The sequence below is a fragment of the Silene latifolia genome, chromosome X (assembly GCF_048544455.1).
Source record: "Silene latifolia isolate original U9 population chromosome X, ASM4854445v1, whole genome shotgun sequence".
Lineage (NCBI taxonomy): Eukaryota > Viridiplantae > Streptophyta > Magnoliopsida > Caryophyllales > Caryophyllaceae > Silene > Silene latifolia.
In genome coordinates, this window is record NC_133537.1 from 195866249 (window position 1) to 195875271 (window position 9023).

Sequence of the window (9023 nt, forward strand, 5' to 3'; positions counted from 1 at the left end):
GAGATGTCGTGTAACAATATGGTCATCTAATAAGATGGCATTTAGGTGCTACTTGAGATGGGTATTTTGTGTTTGACTCGAGTTTGACCCGTGTTCAGTTGGGATTTGAGTTTTGAGTCGGTTTTGGGCCGATGTCGTTTTTGACTCTAATTAGTATCATTTTAATGCAAATGGCATAATAAAGCCATTCATGGCATTTTTTTTGATGTTCGGGACTCGGGTTGACTCGGTTTGACTCATATTGACTCAAGTTGCGGGTTTTTGAGTCGGTTTTGGGTCCGAACACGGTTTTAACTCTAAATAGTGCTGTTTTAATGCAAATGAAGTTAGAAAACCATTTTTGGAATCATTTTTAATATCCGAGTAATGCTTTAAATAGTCTCATGTATAGCCAATCCACGCACGCATATAGAAAACACGTTATAGTCCGATCATCATCGAGTGGTTTTTGGAAGGTCCAGATACTGGGTAACTACAGAGCCCCCACTTTGACTGAGGCTTGGACAGGGCAAAAGTCAAAGTGTAGTCCTCAGGTCAATCGAAGATTATAACCTGAAGACTATTGCGACGTCGAGGCGACTCAAAAGGGTTTGAGCCAAGAACCTGCCGTCGGGAAGGGCGACGTCGAGGCGACTTGGAGATGCGATTCAAGGAGCTGCCGTCAGGAACATATTAGAGTTTGTCGACTGTCGATGCGGGTCGTTTAAAGTCCATTAGACTACAAATAAAGGCTCACCGGCCATATAAAGGAGTCATACCTGAGCCATCTTCGGGATATGTCCTTGAATTGCTTCTTATTTGTGCATAGAGGCTCGCCAGCCATCGAAGGTGTGTAGAGGCTCGCCAGCCATTAAAGGTTCATAGAGGCTCGCCAGCCATGGAAGGTGCGTAGACCCTTGCCAGCCAACGAAGGTGTGTAGAGGCTCGCCAGCCATCGAAGGTGGGTAGAGCCTCGCCAGCCATCAATGGTCCAATGATCGACTGTGGGAAATAGCCTGAAACATCGGGATTATTTTAAGATATTGTCCGGCAATGACTTCCAACCAGGTTGAAGTTGATAGGTTTGGCTAGGTAGAAACGAACTCTAACTTGCTGGGGGTCCAAAAAGAACTCCGCGGAGATAAATCATCTAAGCAAGGCTCTCTGGAAAACCATTTAGGGAGGGCGCTGCGTCGGGATCATGAACGATGTTGCGAGGATCTTTGAAAGGCCTGTGTGACTTCCATTTAAAAATCGGCACTCGCTGGGGAGTTAGAAACTTCTCAGGACTCGCAGGGGATATGAGTTACTGCTCGTTGGGAGGTAGCGTATGCCATGTAATCGATGCGGTTAAAGCCCTTGGACTTGACGGGCCGATGTTTGTTGGGAACAACCGAATACTCAGTTGGAGTGCGTTTTTCTTCTCAAGATTATCTGCATGGTTAGTGACCACACAAATCTGTAGTCGCATAGACAAGCACGTAGCACGCAAGCATATAAGCACATAATCATATAAGCACATAAGCAATTAGCACGTAATATTTCGCGTGAGGGGAGATAGAAGTTTTGAAAGTTATGAAGCTTAATATTGAGTCTTGTTGCTCGCAGATCCATGATTTGATAGACTTACAAACAGATGGTCGTGAACGTGATACAAACTTAGTATCGACACGACACGGGGGTGACTCTAAGATGCATTGCTTATGTGTATGCAACTCCTTAGCAAGAAATGGGTGACAACGCGCATCAGATCCTTGGAGTAGAAGGTCCGCTTGGTTGGGGAACATGAATTGATTATCTTCTCAAGACATTTTTGCCTCCTTTTGCTTGTTTGAGATCCCTTCTCGAATTTTGATGATTCGGAGAGCGGACCCAACATCTTGCCATCGTCCAAACCAAGCACTAGGCTAAAGGTGGTTTATTTTAAACTTTAGTTAGGCTAAATGGATGAAGGACGAGTAGAATCTTGGAAGAGAAGCCCCCAGAGTGAGAAGGTGAGAATTTGGCAAAAGAAAGCATTGAGTGACGCATCCAAGAAAAAGCCCCTAGTAAAGAGGTACAGCATTGAGTGTGCGGCTGAGTGAGTTGGGAGTGATGGATGAAGATGGATGTGCGGTTGCGTAAGGTGTGTGCGGTTGTGTAAGGTGTGTGTGGTTGTGAAAAGGGTATGCGGTTGTTTCCTTGTTGGGGGACTACCTACATATTCGTGTGTTTGTGAAATCAAACCAGATCGTAGTTCTTGCTGGGTGTGAAATGGGTTGAAAATTAAAGGTGTGAAAATTGAATGTGTGTGGGGGGTATGGTTGTGTCCTTGTAATAGGTCTACCAACGTATTTGCATGTTTGCAAAATCAAACCAGATCATAGTTCTTCCGTGTGTGTTGATAATTTATTTTGAGGTGTATGGTTGCGTCCTTGAAGGACTGCCTACGTATTCACGTGAAGTGAAATCAAACGGATCGTAGTTCTGAGTGTGTGTGCCAAAGCTAACTGTTAGGACCTTAACGTGTGAGGGTCACGACGGTAAATGCCGTTTGCTGACTCGAAAATTGATTTGAGAGAATTCCTCCTTGATTATGTTTCGAAGAGATATCGTTTGTGAAAATATTCCTTATCATGTGAGCACACTAAAAAGTGGACTCTAAGGATGAAAGGACATGTTCCGCTCCGGGGAGCAATGGTTTTTTGAAGACTTCGTATCTGGGTCAGGGTGAAAATGGCTTCGACATTATGGAATGTGGAGCCTGGTAATAATAGGTTTGTTTGACAGATAAAAATATGGAGCTTGTATTTGTGGTGATTAAGCCGGTGGGTTACAACTTGTAATGTGTTGGGGAATGGGGTCTCTAGTTTGATGTGGCCTGAGCATGAAATGGTTGGTAAAGAATGTGGATTAGAATCCGATGTCTGGACCTTAAAGGTTAAGGTGTGATATTACGATCTTGAGGGGATTCCTCAGAATCCTAGATAGGTCTCTCTGTAGCAGTCTCTAGAAGGACTTAGGGGTGAAGCAGAGTTGGTTGAGGTTTTGGTGTTTGGTGTTTTAGATTCATCGGTCCAGGATTTGGTGTGTTGGACTCATTGGTTCTTGGCTTTGGACTCATTGGTCCTGGACTTGGTGTTTTGGACTAATTGGTCCGGGATTTTGTGCGTTGGACTCATTGGTCCTGAGTTGTAGACTCATTGGTCCTGGACTTGGTGTTTTGGACTTATTGGTCCGGGATTTTGTGTGTTGGACTCATTGGTCCAGGGCTTTGGACTCATTGGTCTTGGACTTGGTGTTTTGGACTCATTGGTCCGGAATTTTGTGTGTTGGACTTATTGGTCCTGGGCTTTAGACTCATTGGTCCTGGACTTCGTGGTTTGGACTCATTGGTCCGGGATTTTATGTGTTGGGACTCATTGGTCCTAGGTTTTGGACTCATTGGTCATGGACTTGGTGGTTAAACTCATTGGTCCGGGATTTTGTGTGTTGGACTCAATGGTCCTGGGCTTTGGACTCATTGGTGTTGGACTTGGTGTTTTGGACTTATTGGTCCGGGATTTTTGTGTTGGCCTCACTAGTCCCAGACTTGGTGTTTTGGACTCATTGGTCCGGGATTTTGTATGTTGGACTCATTGGTCCTGGACTTAGTGGTTAGACTCATTGGTCTGAGGTTTTTGTGTTGGGCTCATTGGTCCTGGCCTTTGGACTCATTGGTCCTGGACTTGGTGGTTAGACTCATTGGTCAGAGGCTTTTGTGTTGGACTCATTGGTTCGAGGTTTTTGTGTTTTGGACTCATTGGTCCGAGGTTTTGTGTTGGACTCATTGGTCCGAGGTTTTGTGTTTTGGACTCATTGGTCCGAGGTTTTGGTGTTGGACTCATTGGTCCGAGGTTTTGTGTTTTGGACTCATAAGTCTGAGGTTTTTGTGTTGGACTCATTGATTCGAGGTTTTTGGCGTTTGATGCTTTCTTTGGATTTCGGCCTTTCGAGAAGGGTTTCAATTTGGTTTTGTTTTGATTTTGGCTTCGACCTTGGGTGAGTAGCTTTAATTTGGCTATGGGTTTTGCTTTTGCTTCGGCTTTGGGTTAATTGCCTTTCGGCTTGGGCTAAATAGCTTTGGTATTGTTGTTGGTTTATGATATTAGTTCTTTTGAACGTGACCTATGTTTTGGGAAATTAAGAAGATGGCTTGTGTCTTTTGTGTTGTCATTGTTTTGACATGTCCGTGCTATTTATTGTTCATGCACTAGGTCACGGTCGAATTCACGAACGTCATGGAGCTCCAGTCTAACGGATCTTCCTCCGAGGACATCGGAAGAGTAGACCGCTTTAAGGTTTTGGAGTTTTTTGTTTAGGTTAGACTGACATTTTTGTTAGACATTTGTTTGTGTTTTTTGGGGTGTTTTTTTTTGTGGGAAAAAGGGTTTGACTTGGTAAATCAAGGTCTCACCTTGGAGGCATGTGTTTCCTTTTGTTTTGTAGTTTTCTTTGGTAGTTTGTTGCTTGCGGGCTAGCTTTGTTTTCGTTGTTTCCGTCGTTTTTGGAAATTGGTAGGCTTAGATATACTCGTTCTTTGATGTCCTTCATTCGAGGATGGTGAAAGTGCAAGCAGGGATGTTGTAACACCCTCATTTATTCGGGAGCCTTTAGCTAGACATTCCCAAGCAAATGAGAGCGTTACCATCTCGGTTACCCGAGGTAGTAGATAACAAAGTCCAACTCACCAAAGTATTTTAAATAAAAACTTTAATGATTACATATGTCTTACAATTTTTAATCAACTAGAACTTAATGTAAAAATAAATACAACTCGCAGCGGAAATTAAATAAGTGATATAACTACATTTGTGATCTAGACTCCTGCAGGTCCGAAAGCTCACACGCCCAAGCTCCCTATATCCAGCTAACTCAAAACCTGCTATTTAAATCTGCTCCCCATTTAACCGGAAATATTAAATGGTTTACCACAGGATGCCATCAATTAAAGCAGGCATCGATTTTATTTTGACACAGAAGCAAACACGTCAACCAATGGTTGAGTAGGAATAACCAACAACAAGTCAAGGTAAAATGATATAATATGCAATGCCAATAAAACTGCGCTCATCACCCGAAACACCTATTCATCACGCCAATCCCTGGCCCGGGCTATCCATCATTCCAACCGAAGTTGAAGTATCCACCATCCCAACCAAAGTTGAGGTATCCACCATCCCATTATAAAACTGAGGTATCCAACAATTTCGATATATAGCAATAACAATACAATAACAATAACCCATCTCAACACGAGGCTGAGGTATCCACTCAAAGATATGTAATACTAACAATAACCATAACTCGTCTCGCATCAATCGAGGTATCCAATAAACAATATGAATAAACCAATAACCAAAATATAATTCCATAACATATAATTCACATCCGACAATTCTTCGAATGGCAATCATCCACACAGTTTCACAATTCCTCTTATCAAATATTTAGCAAGACAAGTTGAGTAGTTATCCTACCTTTTCGCAAATCTTCGAGTCACGCGAGTCACACAAGCAATCAAAATTGATTCTTTAACAATTTATAACCTACATAACATAATTATGTACAATTACTATATAACCAATAATCAACCAACTAATCATGCACTTATCCTATGCCAATCACGTCCTAATCCTTTTGACAACTTCAAAACTAAATCTCTAATTCTACCGTTTTACAGCACTGTTCGTTCTCGCTATAAAATTCATAATTAATTCATCAAAAATCAAAACGATGCAAGACCAGTGAGGTTGGAACCCTAAGACACATATCTACAATTCTTGTGAAATAGACTTTCTTCAAATTCCAGACTTATCAAGGTTTTCTTGAAGAAATCATAAATCTTTAATTCATCGCATAAAAAGTATTGACCTCTAAAATAAGTTTAACAAATCCTTTTCAAGTGAAACAAAAGCCTAACATCATCTAGACTCTCCAATTTTAATGTTTGCAAAAGACTCAACTCAATTCAATTTATAAATTAGGTTTGCAAAATAAACTTTAGACAACTAGTGCATTCGCGGATTCTCAGTCGACATGTTCATAACGAATTTATTCTTGAAAATCTACACGTTCAATTGCTACGGAATTTTATAGGCATCAACAAGACTTGAAAATAACCTAAGTCTATTCTTTACGTTTTTGAAGACAACGACTTTAAGATAGTCTGGTAGTTCGTTTAAGACAACTTACAGATTTATTAAATTGCTGTAACTTTATTATAAACATTGAAAGATTAAAGATGAACTTACAAAATAAAAGATGATGAACTTCTCTTCTTTTTTCCCTTTTAATTCTCCCTCTCTCTCTCTCTCTCTTTTATGTGATATTATGAGTTTTTATGTGGTATAAGGATTTATAGTTAGGTTAGCCTTGCTTATATAGTAGTAAGGTAGTATTATTTTAGGAAATTTTCTCTCTTTATTATTATTATACTAGTCTTGCCATAAGTAGGATTTCCACAAATATCTTTACTAATTTTATTATTGCTAACATTATTATTATTATTATTAGGACAATTATTGATATAATTATTATTACCTTTACATCTTATTATTTCCATATTATTATTATTATTACTATTATTATTATTATTATTATTATTATTATTATTATTATTATTATTATTATTATTATTATTATTATTATTATTATTATTATTATTATTATTATTATTATTATTATTATTATTATTATTATTATTATTATTATTATTATTATTATTATTATTATTATTATTATTATTATTATTATTATTATTATTATTATTATTATTATTATTATTATTAATTCCCGATACAATTCTCGATCACAATCATACTAGATTAATAAATTTCGGTCCATATAACAATGCGCACGGCCCAATACTCAATTATTAGCTAAGTCCAATTCCCGACTTGAATACTTAACTATTATTTAATTAACGTCTTATTGTTATTATTATTAGAAATGTCTTTAATCAATTATTAACTTACGTAAATTATTCTCATAAATTACTATCAAAATACGGGGTATTACAGTCTTACCCCCTTAAAATAAACTTCGTCCCGAAGTTCGCCCACAACTACTACCACAACACTTATATCATCCTCATAACTAAGCACCATCCAACACAATTAAGCATTTCACGATTATCAATCACGCTAATCTTATCACAAGGTAACACAACAATAACTTAAAACATTCGTAGCATTACATTCCTCCCCCCTAAAAATAAATTTCGCCCTCGAAGTTTGGAATATCAAACAATAGAGATAACCAAATCATTGTTGTAAGGCCATATAAGATATTCGAACTAATCTTTATTTAAACTTTAACTTATTACTTTAGCTATTGACAAATACATTGTCAGACTAAATAATAATCCATAACAAAATATGCATAATTGTTTAGTTTAATCTTTTCTTCATAATGATATCTAACTTAGACATGGATACATTTAATTTGAACATATATATAGGCTTAGGGAACACATTCCGCATATCACTAGACATGGTAATCTACTTCATATAATTTACAACATTAAATTATCAACGTGCAAAAGATAAGAAACAAAAACTTACACTTTTAAAGGCTAGGAAAACATGTTATAACTCCTAACAATCATTAATAAATAATAACATAACTACTTATTGAGAACATATACTTTTTAGAAAAATACAGAAAGTTAATAAACCATGAGAAAAAGAATGAAGGCCAAAGCTCATAAGATCAATTTATAATGCATTTTACAAACTACTTGGTCGAAACGGAAATTTTACAAAGAACTTGTCGAAACTTAGGTCAAATTGTAAAAATCACCATAAATTGTCAAAAATTTAAATTGCAATGTGGCTTATCAATTTGGAAACTTTCATGAGTCTATTAAACAGTAGAGTTGGAATTATAACAAAGTATTGAGTAGTTTTTAAACGACAAATTTTACAAAAGCATGGCGCGAAAAACAACACAACACTGGGGACATTCCGACTATTGTCCACTAAAATATTTATTTCACCTAAACCGTATATTATTTGAATTTGAGACCATTGGCATATGAAAGCTAACCCATAAGGGTATCACACATAAAAATCTCAGACAAGAATTTTAAACCGACAGTAAATAGCAGCAAAAATAATCAAGCGATAAAATTTCGAGAAATCAACCACAATCACAATAATTAATACTTCACATGTTTTAATCAAATTAACCCCTTCCACATACATGCCAACATACTTTCCCCATATTATCATGCTTATATCAATGCTTAAATAAATCATATCACACTCCTCCTCCGTAAAATAAGGTTACGCCCCCGTAACCGCAACCATTAATGACAACATACGCAACCAAGATAGACAAAAATTCCTAAGAGAAATATACTATATTCATTTTAAATTACCCCACACTCTCAAGTATTCTCTCAAGGTTACTAGTTCAAAACTGGAAGGGCCAAGGTACGAATTAAGGCTAGCTTCTTAACCGCACTAATAGGGGCTCCTCACAGTTTCTACCCGGGGTTCATTTTATTTAGACACATCCTAAGTTCATTATTATTTATTAGTTAGGCCTGAGGATCGTTTTGCTCTGATACCACTTTGTAACACCCCCATTTATACGGGAGCCTTTAGCTAGACATTCCCAAGTAAATGAGAGCGTTACCATCTCGGTTAACCGAGGTAGTAGATAACAAAGTCCAACTCACCAAAGTATTTTAAATAAAAACTTTAATGATTACATATGTCTTACAATTTTTAATCAACTAGAACTTAATGTAAAAATAAATACAACTCGCAGCGGAAATTAAATAAGTGATATAACTACATTTGTGATCTAGACTCCTGCAGGTCCGAAAGCTCACACGCCCAAGCTCCCCATATCCAGCTAACTCAAAACCTGCTATTTAAATCTGCTCCCCATTTAACCGGAAATATTAAATGGTTCACCACAGGATGCCATCAATTAAAGTAGGCATCGATTTTATTTTGACACAGAAGCAAACACGTCAACCAATGGTTGAGTAGGAATAACCAACAACAAGTCAA